Source organism: Bison bison, unplaced genomic scaffold (assembly GCF_000754665.1).
Source record: "Bison bison bison isolate TAMUID 2011002044 unplaced genomic scaffold, Bison_UMD1.0 scf7180017864374, whole genome shotgun sequence".
Taxonomy (NCBI): domain Eukaryota; kingdom Metazoa; phylum Chordata; class Mammalia; order Artiodactyla; family Bovidae; genus Bison; species Bison bison.
In genome coordinates, this window is record NW_011494946.1 from 3,051,329 (window position 1) to 3,069,605 (window position 18,277).

The following is an 18,277-nucleotide window of genomic DNA, read 5'->3' on the forward strand; positions in this document are numbered from 1 at the left end:
TTAGATGTTAGGGCTGCAGAGACATCAGGGACGATAAGGACGTGGGAAGGGACATTACCTTTGCAGTTTAAGAGCACAGTTTCAGTAACTTAGAAAGGGCAGGAATTATATAAAAAAGGATTTGTGCTTTTCCTAAAGACAACGTTGAAGAAAAATGTTCCATAAGCAAAATGAGAAATTATTGAAAAGTTGGAGTAATGCTAGTATTTTGCTATACTTTGAAAAATTTTGTAAAATGTAAAATAAGTGCAGTTTAACAAAATCCATCATGGATTGGAAATAGAATCAGTGATAGGAAGTGACAAGTATGGTGAACTGGCCCTTTTATATGTTGTGGTGTTTGTAAACAGTGGGAAGGAACCCTCTGGAAGCAAGTAGTGAAACCTCCCAGATTTTCACATGATAATCAGATGTAGGAAGCAAAATGCCGAGAAAGCAAAACGTGAGGAATAAGTGCAGAAATCCCTCTGCAGGCCGCACGGTGGCAGGGATCTGGCAGCCTATGGTGGTGGTTTTATTTTTCAAAGAAATACGGATTTTAATGAAGATTCTTTCCCTTTGGTATAAGTGCTGTTGTTCAGTTGCTCAGTCATGTCCAACTGTTTGCGACCCCATGGACTGCAGCACACCAGGCCTCCCAGTCCATCACCAGCTCCCGGAGTTTACCCAAACTCATGTCCATTGAGTTAGTGATGCCATCCAAGCATCTCATCCTCTATCCTCCCCTTCTCCTCCTGCCTTCAGTCTTTCCCGGCATCAGGGTCTTTTCTGATGAGTCAGCTCTTCTCATCAGGTGGCCAAAATATTGGAGCATTTTCAGCATCAGTCCTTCCAATGAATATTCAGGGTTGATTTCCTTTAGGATGGACTGGTTTGATCTCCTTGCAGTCCAAGGGACTCTAAAGAGTCTTCTCCAACACCACAGTTCAAAAGCATGAAGTCTTGAGCGCTCAGCCTTCTGTGCCGTCTAACTCTCATATCCACACATGACTACTGGAAAAACCATAGCTTTGACTAGATGGACCTTTGTTGGTTATAAGTGAGACCTGTGAAAACATCCGAACAAAAAGAAAAGAAAAGAAAAAAAGGGAGGCGAGGATTTCGATAGTCTGTGCTCTCTTATCCACAAGGCCTTTATGAAGACAGAGCAGGGTGGGCTCCTCTGGCTGCTGCAGGGCAGGCCTGGAGCAGGGACTCAGTGACCGACTCTAAGGGACCCTGCCTCCTGTGAAACTAGCAGCCAAGCTTCTCCTCCCTGCCTGTGGTGGGAGGCCCACGTTTCTTTTGTCCTGGCTCACACTCCACTTCTCTCTGTCTCAGGTCTCTCTAGTAGAAAAGATGCCACAGGCTCTACCTGCCTCACAGGCTGGAGTGAGGAAAATGCCAATGTCACCATTGTGTATTATGTTTGCTATGGATTTTTGAAAGATTCATTTCATTCACTTCATCACTTTAAGGTAGTTTTCTTGTTTTTCTAGTTAAAATTTGTTTTGGATTAAAAAAAAAAAAACATGAATGGTGTTGAGTATTATCAAATTTTTTTTTCTGAGTCTCCTGAAACGATGCTATAGTTTTGCTTCTAATGGGTTGTGTGATATGGAGTGTTTTACTGACAGCAAACCTCCAGAACACTTCATACATAAAAAGATTTGTAGTCTGTTCTTCAAGAAATGAGTAGACACTTTGCTCCTTGATTACATAGGTCTTGTTTTGAATCCTGAAGGTTGTGGATTGATGACAGCTCTTCAGAAATCAGCAAGAATGAAATGGATTTGGGGAGTAAGAGGGTCAGCTCTGAATTTGCACATGTACTCTACTTTTTTTTCCCTTTAAGCCCAATTTTGATTTCTTTTTCTTCACAATCTCTGATATCTGTAGGTTTCAAATACGGGGGGAAAAAAGCATAGGTACCAGGTGTATTGAGTTATTTCTGTATGAGTACAGAAAATTGATAATGCAGTTTCTAATTTATATGGATGTTCAAGTAATAGTGAAGGTCATCATGTTGGAGGGAGGCTGAAAGCCCCATAAGTCATTATGTAAAAGTTTAAAATGGACTAAGTTTGTATTCAATTTTTATTTACTACTGTTTACGGAGTTTTGGGGAGAAGGCGATGGCACTCCACTCCAGTACTCTTGCCTGGAAAATCCCATGGACAGAGGAGCCTGATAGGCTGCAGTCCATGGGGTTGCTGAGGGTTGGACACGACTGAGTAACTTCACTTTCACTTTTCCTTTCATGCACTGGAGAAGGAAATGGCAACCCACTCCAGTGTTCTTGCCTGGAGAATTCCAGGGACGGAGGAGCCTGGTGGGCTGCCCTCTGTGGGGTCGCGCAGAGTCGGACACGACTGAAGCGACTGAGCAGCAGCAGCAGCAGCACAGAGTTTTTACGTAGTGAACAGGAGATGTTAATTTGCAGTTTGTATTAATGGGTTATAATAACCTCAATCTAATAATACTCTATTAACTGTCTTGAAAATAAAGATGATTTTTAAAAATGATTACTTTTAAAATCAATAGTTACCTGATTTTTTGGATCATTTCTGTGGAGTATTAGCTGTACATTACTTTCCAAAATATATCCTGGAAAATACTTGGTTTTAATCTAATAACTATAGCAGCTTTTGCATGGTTAATCATTTTCCTCAGTAAAATTAAATTAACTGTTGGAGGAGAATTTGATTAAGCCATTTCTTCTCAGTTTTCTCCTCTTTCTTACTATTTTGTGCAGTTTAGCCAGAGTTGGAGTTTCCTGTTTCATCGGCAGCCGTCGGTGTGCACTGGGACCCTTCTCTGGGGCCCTGATATGACCTAGTACTTTGGGGTATTTTTGTCATCATTGTTGTTTTTGTCACTGTAGTAATTACCCATTTGTCAAAAGTGTATGTGTGATTTAAACAAGGCTTTTAAAATGTGTGAGCTGCACCCTTATAAAGCTTTAGTATTGTAAAGTGCTATATTTAACTTTTCTGAAGGAATATAATTCTGTCATCTTGAATTACAGTAAACCAAACATTTCTTATGCTAATTATTTTAATTTGTATATTCAAAATTATGAAATAAAAATTTCCATATAAATTAATAATTACTAATCCTGATTTTCCTTACCAAAATGCTGTGTCAGTCCTTTATCTGATGTTATACTTACTATAATAGTCTCATACTTCATTTATCATAGGTAACCAAATATTTGAGTAAAAAAATAAAAATACTTGATGAAAATTAAATCCTACTAAGAAACATGATTGACTTTATGGAGGAACGGGCAGGGAGGTGGACAGTAGGGCAGTGATGAAATAAGAAATCCATTTTTCTTGTGCTCTCGTGTATCACAGTTTAGAAGAGGGAGACTAGCAAGATAAATGGACCAGGAATTACAGAGCAGGCTTGTATGATTTATCATTATTTTTCAGGATATAATACAGTAGTCACAATAATTTGGTGAATGATCTTCATCTTTGTGTGAAGAAGTCTATTCAGTATCATGAAAACATCTATTATTATATGCGATGTAAACACAATTCCCGTATTGCATTATTGGATGTTAACAAAGCCCCCCTCCCCTTTGTTTGCATGAATCGCAGAAACCTCACAAGACTTGTCTGCCGCAGTCTCGCATGCTATTATGTACATGTTAATGTTTACTGTTGTGCTTCCCCAAAATGATACACACTCATCTGATCTTTAATCACCCAAGTTGATAAAATGAGCCTCCATGTATGGTGAACTTTGTTCTCCTATCTGATCACATTTTCTGGTTCCTGAAAGACTATCATTTTTCTTTTTAAAAATATTTGCTCCTGTTTTCTGTGTCCAAGCAACCTGGCATGATCAAAATGAGCTGTAAGTTCAGAAAATTCTCAACAGCAGAATTCTAGTTGCTATAAAAATGCCAGGTTAAACTAAACATTTTTAGTATATATAATTCATTTCTGCTAAGACTTGAAGTCCTGAAAACTCTGGGATTTTCTTAGGTAAATTCTCCTTAAAGTTTGCTCGTGTATGTTTGGATTGTATGGTTTTGTAGAAGTGTATGATATTATGTAACTAATATTTTTTATATTTTAAGAGCTTGACTGTCTTAAAACAAAATCAAGGGACTTGCCTGATGATTCAGTGGCTGGGACTCTGTGGTCCCAATGCGGGGACCTGGGTTCAAACCCTGGTCAGGAAACTAGATCCCACATGCTGCAACTACAGTCCCGAGTGCCGTAATGAAGACCTGGCACAGCCAAATAAATAAATTAAATATTAAACAAAATCAAGTTTGTGAGTCATTCATACAGACACACTGGCAATATTAATTGTGTGAAGGCTTGGAAGTCCAGTCCATTAGAAAATGCAGCTCAGCTGCTTTGCAAATAGTTCTTGCTCTGGTGAGAAATTTTTTATAAGAAGTAAACTTAGTACTGAAGAGAACTGAATCAATCTATAGATGGATGTTCGGGACAGGTGGAAGCCTAAGCTGAACTCAGAGTATCATAGCTTACAAATGAAAAAAGTTATGTTACGTGGTTTCTAGGCCATCAAATCTTGGTTCAGTAGAAATCAAGACAGACTAAGCTGCTTCTGCTAAGTCGCTTCAGTCGTGTCCGACTCTGTGCGACCCCAGAGACGGCAGCCCACCAGGCTCCCCCATCCCTGGGATTGTAGGGTCAAATAGAGGATTCGTAGTTAAAAAAAAAAAATACACCACAGTATTTTTTAAACTTAGTATTTATTTTTTAAAATTCTCATATTTAAGAATTAAACTCTGTTTCCTAAAAGTAATTTATACATATTAATAACATAATATGTACATGATTGAATCTTGTTACCTTGTGAGCTGTTTTCTAGTCAGTAGTGTTTCTTTGTTTTAACAGCTATAAAAGTGGCTTAAATCTAAAACGTACTCCCTCATTTTAAACCTGTTCTGACTGAAGAACTCCGGTGTCCGAAACAAGTCTAGCCTTCTGGCAAGAGTGACGAGTTCTTCATAAGGAAATTCTGGAATTGCTTTGAACAAGTGTTTGGATAATCTCTTTGGAACTCTTTCCAAGTGGTTATGTCAGTTTTGGATGTGGGGTGAAATAGGCCATAGATCTGAATTTTCTATAAGTTTTATTATCATTTATTCTTAGAATAATAATTTTCTTTTTGAAAACTTATTCTGAGAGTTTTCTGTATTTGTTGTACATTTATACTAATAAGGCTTTGGATGTGTTTTTGGCCAACCTGAACACTAATTTGGAGATATTTGAGAAGGCATGCCATTAAAAATATGTTTGTTTCCCCAGTATATATGTATGCATGGTCTATCAGGGATAACCTGTTGAAAACTATTTAGAAATTAGTCGTTTAGAAAGTTTAATCTTAAATTAATGCCTATCACATTGATACATGTGTGATCTTTCTGTCTCTGTTTTGCTGAACTATTAGTTTCAAACTCACTAAACAAGTAACAATACAAAATTTAAAATTCAGCTGGATAATTTATACCAACAAGTAGCTCAAAGTGAGATATGTGAATTATAGAGATCACACCTTGGCAACAATGTTAAAGAGAGTATCAGTTGGAGATATTTCTAGGCTTGAACTGGTGTGTCCAGAGCTGAGGAGCCTTTCTAAAATAAAATGAAACCTCAAATACATGAGGAATTAGTGGCATGATCTGTTTTCTAAATTTCGTTTTAGTCAGTGAAGTTAGTTTGCTTAATATTACAAAAGTGAGCAGAATTAAAGTTGAGACTGCTCATTTGTTACTTACTTGGTCCTCAGCATCCCTTTTTCAGGAGGCAGGATTCTGAAGTAGGTGTGTATGTGAAGTCATGCGTATTCAGTAGTTTGTGCTTTTACTCTTAATCAGCCTTTTTTCTTATCTCTTCTCCTCTCACCTTAAAATTTCTAAAACTTCCTTTTATGGCGCAGATAATCTGCCTGCCTGCTGGGTTGGGAACCTGGGGAGTCCGCTGCACTCCTTTCCCTTCCTCCATCTCTGCTTCTGGGAGCCACCCTTTGTCTCATGTCTGTCTCTGCTCCTCCGTCTGTGTAGCTGCTGTGCTAGCTCGGTGGTCAGCATTCTGTCCTCCTCCTGGAATTATCTTTCTCAGTACTCACTGTGCTGTGCTCAGTCGCTCGGTCATGTCCAGCTCTGTGCGACCATAAAGACTGTAGCACGCCAGGCCCCTCTGTCCATAAAATACTCCCAGCAAGATATTGGGGTGGGTTGCCATTTTCTGCTCCAGGTGATCTTCCTGACTCAGGCATGGACCCGTGTCTCCTGCGTCGACAGGCAGGTTCTTTCCCACTGTGCCACCTGGGAAGCCCTAAAATACTAACCACCCAGTCATTGATTCGGGTATTTTTCTACACTGCTAATCAGTAGCAACATGATCCAGTTTAGGTTTCTTTTATTTCTTTTTGACAAGGTGCTTATAGGCAGGGAGGCCAATAAAGGAACAATAGTTCGGTAGTAAAGTAAGTGATGACAAAGTCTTGAGCCACAATGAAGAAAAAATACATGTGTTAAATAACTGAGTCCTTTGTAGAGCTAACTTTTCTGTTCTGGTTTTAATTAGTTTTGTGCACTTCTGTTTTCTGAAAACTAAAGCTTCCTCAGAATTCTGAAATAACTTGGAACAGTGACTACTTTTCATAGGTTTTCCTCCAGTGCAGTCAACTATGGTTTGAGTTTTTCTCTCTGCAGTTTGAACAAAATAGAGTTTTTATTGGATAAAAGGTGTCAGGCAGGTGATGTTACAAAAAGGCAATAGATTGAAAAAGGAACTCTGAAACAAATGGAATAACATAAGGAGGAGTAGTTAATGAGATGTGAAGTAATTTAACAAGTCTGGAACTGAGAATTTAAAATACAGAATAAAATTATGGATGATGCTTAAAGTTGGACTCTGTTTAATCTAAAATAATTTCTTCAGAAATCTTATTTATTTTCATCTTAGTTACAGGAACATACTTAAAAGAGGAATACTTAAAGTGTGTTTGTATCCTTATTGTACTGTGAAGGATGTCTACTTTGAAAAGTCCCATGCCTCATGTCTGCCATAAGAAATGCACAAAAACTAACATATGCTTAAGTGAATTTTTCATCTTTTTGAGTCAGGTTGAATCTGTCTCTTTTTTATGGTAACCACAGTCCTGGGAATTTTCTAACTCATCTTGGGGGTTTAGACTGCTCTCCCGATATGGAAACGGACCTCTCAGAAAGCAACTCTCAGAAATGACTCAACTTCTTTTGGTTTATTTAGGGTGATTGAGACTGATCTGTTTCTTATTTGTAAGCTAATTTGAACTTAATATCCAAGCTTGACCCTAAATGGATCAGGATACAAAGAAGTGAGGTTACATTGCCATCAAGAGAAAAATAAGAAGGTATAATACTCAAATCATAAGAAGTTTTCTCTTCTTTAATTATACATCCATTGGTGTCTGTTTTGCCTGGAGCTTAAGTTTGTGTGGGGGTCTAACTTGGTACCATTTGTGAAAAATGAGCCTGACTGTTTGAGAGAAAATATACAGGCCAGGGGACTGCAAGAGTCAGACACGACTTAGCAGCTAAACAACAGAAACATCATATGCTATTATAAGAGCTCTAAGATGAAGAGTGATTTTGGAAATGAAGATACGTTTTATAATTAGGACAACCTGGAAGTATTTCATTTACCATAAAAATCAAAGAAACGGATTTAGATTGTGTCAGTGCTTTAGGGATCATTGCCTATATAAAGATTTGTGAAACTAAGGGGAGTTACATATTACACTTATAATTGCTTTGAATTGAAGTGGCATGAAACTGTGGTTAAGACCATGTGGCCTCTGGGTGCAGATTTCTTAGTGATAAGGTCTTGGACAAGTTAGTTCCCTTAAGTTCTTATTAACTGTTTTTGTTTGTTTGTTTTGGTGTAAGGTAGGGTGGGGGTTTTGTTGTTCAGTTGCCAAGTCGTGTTTAACTCTTCGCAACACCATGGGCTGCACCAGGTTTCCCTGTCCCTCGCCATCTCCTGCAGTTTGCCCAAGTTCATGTCTGTTGAATCAGTGATGCTATCCAACCATCTCATTCTCTGACACCCTCTTCTCCTGTCCCCAATCTTTCCCAGCATCAGGGTCTTTTCCAGTGAGTCAGCTGGTGGCATCAGGTGGCCAAAGTATTGGAGCTTCAGCTTCAGCATCAATCTTTCCAAAGAGTATTCAGGGTTGATTTCCTTTAAGATTGACTGGTTTGATATCCCTGCTTTCCATGGGACTCTCAAGAGTCTTCTCCAGCAGCATGGTTCAAAGGCATCAGTTCTTTGGCACTCTGCCTTCTTTATTGTCCAGCTATCACATGTGTACATGACTACTAGAAAGACCATAGCCTTGACTATATGGACCTTTGTTGGCAAAGTGATATCTTTGCTTTTGAATACACTGCCTAGGTTTGTTACAGCATTCTTGCCAAGAAGCATTTGTCTTCTAATTTCATGGCTGCAGGTAAGGTGGCATTAAGTGAGATACTCCATATAAATATCAATAATAATGTTAGAATATTGATATTATTGTCACTAAAGTATGTTTTCAAACAACTTCCTAATGTAAATCATGTAGTTTTTTTAATTTTTATTTTTTAATATTATAATTTTTATTTTTATTTATTTATTTTTTTGCAGCTGGAGTTTTTATTTTATTTTATTTTTTAAATTTTATTTTATTTTTAAACTTTACAATATTGTACTAGTTTTGCCAAATATCGAAATGAATCCACCACAGGTATACATGTAGTTAAACAAGCCTGAGTGGATGTTTTCTTTGGTTCAGATGAATACAAGGAGACAGTATGTAATAAACTTTAACCTGCTCATACTTCATACATAAACCTTGAAAGAATAACATCTATCTTCAAACTTCAAAATTGAAAAAATTTTATTCCCATTAACCTTGGGTGGAAGTTTGGAGTATTAGAATTTTTTAGAGTCTTTCAGGAATGCTGTTTAGGCAGCCCTTCCAGTCCGTCAGATTAATGGGGTTGCTGGGACAGTGAACGGAGTGTACACTTGCCTAGTGACAGTGGAGGTGCCTGCAGAAGGAAGATGGGCGTGCTTTAATTTTTCCAAGCGATCCGAGGCATCTGGAAGCACAGCAGATGTTTTCTGTCTTGATGCTGCTTTGGTGCCAGTGTATGCTTAGCATCCATTTGTATCACTGAGAGTTAGATGTAAACTCTTACTTTTTTTTTTTGGATAACTGTTATTGTATTAGGCACTTGTACATATTTTTAACTTTTTTTTACTTATCAACAACATATTTTGTTTAGTCAGTTAACTTATACAACAGTATTTTCCTTTATGACCATTCATCTCCCTTAAACATTGCTATGTCTTTTGACATGGAAATTCCTAAGTGATTTAGTTCAAGACTAAAATTTGTGTTAAGGAAAATCAAATTTGGTAGAGACATTTTATGTATAGTTAAAACTGCTTTTGTTTAATTACTCCTCTTTCTGTTGAAAAGGAACCTTGATACTAGTGGTTCAGAAACACATTTGAGATCTTTGTATTAAGTTGAGTACAGTTTAATTGGACTAAATGAAGTATTATATATATTCAACAAATAATTTGAAGATTGTGCGCCTGAAAAATGGAGAGTAGTTGTTACTGGTTGATACCTTTGAGAAAGCTTCTTGAAGTCATCTCTTCGCTGCTGTATCCTTATCTTTGGGATGGTCTGCTTCGGGATCTCCATTTTAAGAAGCTTCTTAGATTTTTATAGACACTGAAGCTTGAGACCGACTGCTGAAGTCTCTGCTGACAGCTTTAAGATGTAGGCTCTGCCCTTGCGATGGAAGGGATGTTTTTATTTATGGGATAAATAAATGGGATGTTTTTATTTATAGGATAAATAAATGGGATGTATTTATTTATGTTATTTGCTTAAGGCATAAAACTTTAAAAATGCTACCAAAATTTACCAAGACAAGAAACTATAGAAGTTATAAAAGTTTTTTTTTTTTTTGAGGGCCCTTATAAAAGCTAGAAAAAAGGAATGAAGAAGATTAATATATTATTGAAATAGTGCTTTTGTGTTACTTTTTGGTATTTTGACCTTAATTTACCGTAGGACTGTTGTTAGCAGATTGAAATGTTCTTGTGAAAACTCTTAAGGCCTGTAGTCTTTTCTTGAAAATTGGTTTAGTACTGTTGTTTACATTTTGAAATTAGGGCTTTCAATAAGATTTTGGTTTCCATCTATCCTGAATTCTCCCTAGGAGTGCACAACTTCAAAAATAAAGAGGCACAGTCAGCAGAAAAAAGAGGTGGTCTGAGCATTTATGCGTTAAATATGCATGTTAATTAGGAAAAAAATTAGAAAAATATGAAAACAGATGTTACATAAATTATTGCAGTCCCAGGGCAGCAGTAACTTATACACTGACAATAATTTTTATATGTGCATGTGTATGTCTATTTCTAGATTTCTCAATGTTTATGCAATTCCATAGAGAATAACTGGAAGAAAAACTGGTATATCCTTTCAGTGAGACTGTGGTAAACACTCCTCCTGCTTGTGGCTTGCTGAACAAGTCTAGGCATAATACACGTGCTTCTGTGAGCTAACCATCCCTGCTTCCTGATCTTCCCTGCAGTCCTTCCTTCTTGGTTTCTTTGGTGGTATGTCAGTGAACTCTTTTAATGGACACGTCCTATCTGAACAAGAAAGTGAACCACAATCCCAAGTAGTATAGAACGTGTAAAATTGACTGTAGTGTAAAATAAGTATTTAGGAATAAAACAAATCACAACTTTTGAGGACACTGATTATAATGTTACTTTTTCTTTGTTTACAGTCGTACTTTCTGAAGGAATAGCCATCATTCTCTTGAGTAGTGTTGACACAGTAGTATGACAGTCTAAACTAAGTTTTACATAAACGTACATTCATCAAATACACATATGTTGGAATAATTGATAGATCCTCAAATGTCTTTAAAGAGACATCCGTAATATAAAAATGGTCTGTATTTTTACAAGAGAAAGATGAGAAATAGAGACATGCTTTGTTTCAGCGGTGCGGCAATTTTTAGTTCAACCATACAGAAAAACCATGTGACTGGAGTGCTGTCCAAGACGCTGTTGCTGTTATCTGGGTGTTTTCCATTTATAGATTATATAACTTAGAAACATATTGTTTGTAACTTTTCAGATAAGATTGAAAGTTAAAATAAGGAAATGCTCCATCAGAATGTAATAAATCATTCTCTTTATCTAACAAGCAAACAAAACATGAATTATATTCAGTTACAGGAGCATGAAACAGTTTCTGTAAATCTATGTAGTGATCAATGCTACATTCATTTGTAGTCTTTAGAAATCATACTTTGTTATTTGGTTTTAGTAGCATATGATGTTAAAATGTGTTTTAAGTAATTTCTTTTGATCCCAGAAGTTTCATATATACCTGTTATAATGCTTTTCAATTCCATGGTTTTGATTTATATTTTACTTTTTATTGCCTAAGTATTGTCTTTTTGTGCATATGCTGAGTCACCAATAAGCTATAAGCTACTACAGAATGAAATCTAGAAAAGAGTGATCATATTGTTTGATAATTTATTATCCTTTAGAGGTTCTTTACTTTAGATAGATATTTAAGAAATTTTGTGGATATTCTTGAAAATTTTATGTAGAGATGTATCCCTGTCAGATAGGATTTGTGGAAGTGTATTAAAGTATATTACTAAAGGTGATAAATGTTTTTCTGTAGGCAAAAAGGCTATGGAAGTTAATTTTTAATTCACAAATAATATTTACTTGCCACACTGATACAACTGTATTCTAATTTTACATTTTACTAGTACTTTGGAATTAGTTTTCAGTGGAGTTTTTTCACATTTGTTTTAAAATGTCAGATTTCCATTTTCTAGCTTATGTAATTTTAATACTTATTATTTTATTATGTATTAGAGTAGTGCATTTCTTATTTGAACACTTTTACTTCATGTCAGTGAAACAAAGTGATAAGAGGTGATGTATTTTATATTGAGGTGTTTTAGGTTTTTTTTGGTATTATAATGCTGTGAGTATTATAAAGTGAGTTTCTTTCTTCTATTTTAGATGATGGAAAGGGTGATTAATGTATAAGCTAACATTTGTCTCCTAAGAGCCAAAAATATGGCATAAATTTTTTCAGCTTTTTGCATTGATGGCTTTGACTCCTTTGCATAGGGCTAGGCATATTTGAAGCTATTTTATTTATTTATTCTTCTAGGTATTTGCTGTTTATCCTGAAGCTCAGCTGAGGCAGAGCTCAGCTGATCTCTGTTTCTTGACTGTTTACTTCCTATTGGCCAACCAAGATTTTATTGGAGAATTCTGTTGCACAGAGCCTGCCATCGTCTGTGGGCCGTAACAGGAACATGCATTTGCAAGTGTCAGTTAGATTTGTGGATCAATAAAGTTTTCCTGAAAGGTATGTATATGTTAATTTCAAAATGTACATTTTAAGTTCAGTGCTATTAACATCTGTCTTAGTCTGGCTTCTATAACAAAAATCCCATAGATTGTGTGACTTACAAATCACAGAAATTTATTTTTCACTGTTTTGGAAACTGGGATGTCTAAAATCAAGATGCTAGCAAATTTTGTGTCTGGTGAGGATCCACATGCTCGTTCATAGATGGGCGTCTTCCTGCTGTCTTTACACGGTGTAAGAATAAAAGAGTTCTCTACGGTCTCTGTTTATAAGGGCACCAATCCCATTTATGAGGGCTCCACCCTCAGGACCTAATCACCTCACAGAGAACTCACTCCTATGCCATTACGCTGGGAATTAAGATTTAGTTTTGGGGAATGATAAACGTTCATTTCATAATAATACCCTTATGATAGTTATCATAACCTGTTTTACAGATTTGTGTACAGAAAATGTGTGTTGATGTGTATGTATGTGTATATGCTGTGTGTTCAGTCATGTCCGACTCTTTGTGATCCCACGGACCGTAGCGCACCAGGCTCCCCTGTCCATTGAATTCTCCAGTCAAGAATACTAGAATGGGTTGCTATTTCCTTCTCCGTGTATGTGTATGTGTATATGTGTATGTATGTGTTTATACACTTATACTGAGTTTAGATTGCAGACTCAGTCAGGGAATAATGTTACCCTGTAACATAGAGTTCCTTGACAATTTCTTTCCATTTATCTATTGACCCACCAACTTCCAGTCTTTTCTTTTTCTTCATTGTTTTCCTTCTTTCTTAATTAAACTTGCATTGGGCTTTAAAATATTTTCACACCAGAATACTTTCAGCCCTTTTCTTATTGAAGACTTTACTTTTTGTATTCTTATCTCTTTTCCTTTTTCTTTACCTTTTTTCTTTCTTTCGTTCCTACCTTCCTACCTACCTACCTACATTCTGATGTTCATTAAGTTTGTTGAAGGTGTTGCAAATTTAGAATGATTGAACTTAGAGTTGAAGGTATATCAAATAGGTAGGATTCACATTTTTTTTTTTTTTTACCACAACCCTTAGTAAGAAATAAATTTTGTATTTATGAGACATTTTCCTCAGGCATAAATGCACAAATGAAGCTAACAAAAGTTGGTGAAACAATTCTGCCTTGGCTACCTTGACTGTATACTGTGTTCTATTTTATTACATTTTTTGTATACTTCATTTAATATATACTGATACCCATAATTACATTTATTTCCCTATCCAATGATGGATCACTTTTGCAATTTCAAAAAGTCCTACTGTAGATCACTTTATGACTGACTTGTAGGGAAAATAAATGGAATGAGGCAATTTGTTTTTTGTTTCAGTCCAGCTGCTTTTCTGCTGTCTTCTCTGTGCTTCTCATTTCTTTTGATTCAAGTTATCAGATGACTTGGGGAAAGAACTGTGAAACTGCTGAAAGATATTGGAGCACTTATTGGTTCTTTTGCAGTAAGAACACAGATACCAGTGGTCATATTTCAAAGTATAAATGGAAGAAAATCTTTAATAGAATCATTCCTTTATAGTAAGGTGAATTTTTAAAAGTTCTATTTTTTTCATTCTGTCTTTGTAAATTGTGCATGCTGATGCTCTCATCATTCTTGCTTTAAAATATTTCAAACTTCTAAGTCCTTTATATCAGCTTAGAATAACATATTTTTTCCCCCAAAGTGGTCTATTCTAGTGTTCCTTCTGATTTTATGTAACATTTTTATCCTTTTCACAAATTACAGACAATTAAAAATTAAAAATGTAATATATATTTTAGAAAGTTTAGTATATACAGAAAAGTAAAAAGAAGATAAAAATTATGCTCAATCCAATGTATTAAAAGCTAAAGCAGTTCTAAGAGGAAAGTTTATAGCAATAAGCACCTGTATTAAGAAAGGAAATCTCAGGGGTGTCCACTATCTTCAATTTTATTCAGCTCAGTTTTGGAGGTCCTAGCCTCAGCAATCAGAGAAGAAAAAGAAATAAAACAAATCCATATTAGAAAGGAGGAAGTAAGACTGTCACTGTTTGCAGGTGACATGATACTATAATAGGAAATCCTAAAGATGCCACCAGAAAACCATTGGAGCTCATCAGTGAATTCAGTAAAATTGCAGGATACAAAATTGATATATAGAAATCTCTTGCATTTCTATACACCAGCAATGAATTATCAGAGAGAGAGACTGAGGAAACAGTTCCATTTACCATCTCATCAAAAAGAGTACAATACTTAGGAACAAACCTCAGTAAGGAGATAAAAAACTTGTACTCAGAAAACTGTAAGATACCAATGGAAGAAATCTACAGCACAAACAGATAGGAAAATATATTTTTGAATTGTAAGAATTAATGTTGTTAAATTGACTGTTACTACCATTACTAACTGCCAGTAAATTTGGAAAATTCAGCAGTGGCCATAGGACAGGAAAAGGCCAGTTTTCATTCCAGTCCCGAAGAAAGGCAATGCCAAAGAATGCTCAAACTACCGCACAGTTGCACTCATCTCACATGCTAGTAAAGTAATGCTCAAAATTCTCCAAGCCAGGCTTCAGCAATACGTGAACCGTGAACTTCCAGATGTTCAAGCTGGTTTTAGAAAAGGCAGAGGAACCACAGATCAAATTGCCAACATCCGCTGGATCATCGAAAAAGCAAGAGAGTTCCAGAAAATCATCTGTTTCTGCTTTATCAACTATGCCAAAGCCTTTAACTGTGTGGATCACAATAAACTGTGACAAATTCTTCAAGAGATGGGAATACCAGACCACCTGACCTGCCTCTTGAGAAACCTATATGCAGGTCAGGAAGCAACAGTTAGAACTGGACATGGAACAACAGACTGGTTCCAAATAGGAAAAGGAGTACGTCAAGGCTGTATATTGTCACCCTACTTATTTAACTTCTATGCAGAGTACATCATGAGAAATGCTGGGCTGGAAGAAGCACAAGCTGGAATCAAGATTGCCGGGAGAAATATCAATAACCTCAGATATGCAGATGACACCACCCTTATGGCAGAAAGTGAAGAAGAACTAAAGAAAAGCCTCTTGATGAACGTGAAAGAGGAGAGTGAAAAAGTTGGCTTAAAGCTCAACATTCAGAAAACTAAGATCATGGCATCTGGTCCCATTACTTCATGGGAAATGGATGGGGAAACAGTGGAAACAGTGTCAGACTTTATTTTGGGGGCTCCAAAATCACTGCAGATGGTGACTGCAGCCATGAAATTAAAAGATGCTTACTCCTTGGAAGGAAAGTTATGACCAACCTAGATAGTATATTAAAAAGCAGAGATATTACTTTGCTAACAAAGGTCTGTCTAGTCAAGGCTATAGTTTTTCCTGTGGTCATGTATGGATGTGAGAGTTGGACTGTCAAGAAAGCTGAGTGCTGAACAATTGATGCTTTTGAACTGTGGTGTTGGAGAAGAGTCTTGAGAATCGCTTGGACTGCAAGGAGATCCAACTAGTCCATTCTAAAGGAGATCAGTCCTGCATGTTCATTGGAAGGACTGATGCTCAAGCTGAAACTCCAGTACTTTGGCCACCTTTTGCGAAGAGTTGACTCATTGGAAAGACACTGATGCTGGGAGGGATTGGGGGCAGGAGGAGAAGGGGAGGACAGAGGATGAGATGGCTGGATGTCATCACCGACTTGATGGACATGAGTTTGAGTGAACTCTGGGAGTTGGTGATAGACAGGAAGGCCTGATGTGCTGTGATTCATGGGGTCGCAAAGAGTCAGACACGACTGAGCCACTGAACTGAACTGACTGACCATTACTAAGGCAATCTCCATATTCAGTGCAATTCCTATCAAGATATCAATGGCATTTTTCACAGAACTGGAATAAATAAATTAAAATTTGGCATGAAAACACCAAAGACCTCAAACAGATAATGCAAATTTGAGATAGAAGAAAAGAGCTGGAGGAATCACATATCCTGATTTCAGACTACACTACAAAGCTACGATAATTGAAAAAAAATACATATGTCAGTGGAACATAATAGAGAGCCCAGAAATAAACCACATGCTTATGGTCAATTAATCTGACAAGGGAGGCACAAATACGCAATGGAGAAAAGACAATCTCTTCAATAAGTAGTGTGGGAACACTGGGCAGATACATGTCAAAGAATGAAATTGCAGTATTCTCTAACACCAGAAAGAAAAATAAACTAAAAAATAGACTAAAGTCCTAAATGTAAGACCAGATATTATAAACTCCTAGAATCGGAACACTCTCTGAAATAAATCACAGCAGTAGTTTTTGGATTCATCTCCTAAAGCAAAAAAAAAGAAAAACAACAATACACAAATAGGACCTAATTAAAGTTAAAGTTTCTGTACAGCAAAGGAAGCCATCAATGTAAGAAAAATACAAGAGATTTGCAAATGATGTGACCAATAAGGGGTTAATATCCAACATGTGTAATAGTTCATTTAACTCAATATACCAAAAAAGTGATTAAAAAATGGGCAGATGAACTGAATACATTTTTCTAAAGAGGAAATGCAGATGACCAGTAGGCACATGCAAAGATGCTCAGCATCACTAATAATCAGGGAAATACAAGTCAAAGCATGTGCGTTTGTTTGAGATAGTACCTCAGTGGTGATACTTCCGTGATGAAATACCACCTCACACTCTGGTTAGAATGGCTGTAGTCGAAGAGAACACAAATAACAAACGTTGGCGAGGATGTGGAAAGAAAGAAAACCCTTGTACCCTGTTGATTAGAATGGACATATGTGCAACCATTGTGAAAAACAGTTTGGAAGTTTCTCAAAAAATGAGAAAAAAGAACTACCACTTGGTCCAGCAGCCCCACTCCTGGGCACATATTTGGAGAAAATACAGACACTGTCAAAAAGCTGCTTGCAGCCACTGCTGATGGCAGCACTGCTTGTGAGTGCAGTCCACGGGAGTGCCCTAAGTGCCTGTGAGCAGATGAGTGGAGAAAGAAGATGTTTTGTGTACAGACACACACTGGGACGCTACTCAGCCATTGGCCAATGATGAGATATTCCATCTGGAGCAACATAGGTGGACTTGGGGGGCATTATTCTAAGTAAAGTGAGTCAGAGAAAGACAAACACTGTACAGTACCACTTACACGTGGGATCTAAAACTACAACAAATCAGTGAGTGAAACAAAAACGAAGCAGTCTTCTGGAGAACCAACTAGTGTTTACCAGCTGGGAGAAGGAAGTGGGGAAAGGCAACAGAGGGGTGGGGGGAAAAAGGAATATTATAGAAGTATGTGAATCACGTGTGTGAAGTTTTTGAAAATTGTAGAGCACTATAGAATTTGAAGAATAAAATTTATAGAACACTATAGAATCAATTTCATTCAATGGAAAAAAAAACTGCACACAGAGAAGAAAAAGAATAGAAAGCCCAAATAAATCACTCAAATTACATGTCAAGGATTAGTTGGATAATGGGAAAAACAAAGAACACAAATAGAAATTAAAATAACAACAGTTGAACAGTCTTATGGACTCTGTGGGAAAGGGAGAGGGTGGGAAGATTTGGGAGAATGGCAATGAAACATGTAAAATATCATGTAGGAAACGAGTTGCCAGTCCAGGTTCGATGCATGACGCTGGATGCTTGGGGCTGGTGTACTGGGATGGCCCAGAGGGATAGGTAGTGGGGGAGGGAGGGAGGGGAGGGAGGGGTTCGGGGAGTGGGGGAACACATGTATACCTGTGGCGGATTCATTTTGATATTTGGCAAAACTAATACAATTATGTAAAGTTTAAAAATAAAATAAAATTAGTAGAAAAAAAAAATAAAAATAAAA

General features: G+C 36.8%; 1 protein-coding gene across 1 annotated transcript in view; it reads left to right on the forward strand.

Moving 5' to 3' along the window:
• The window catches only part of TBC1D5 (TBC1 domain family, member 5), a 540,661-nt gene that overhangs the window by 83,876 nt on the left and 438,508 nt on the right, over window positions 1-18,277 (forward strand). The window contains exon 3 of the mRNA XM_010856750.1: window positions 12,241-12,441. The gene's annotated coding sequence lies outside the window, so the exon portion shown is untranslated. The remainder of the gene's footprint in view (window positions 1-12,240; window positions 12,442-18,277) is intronic.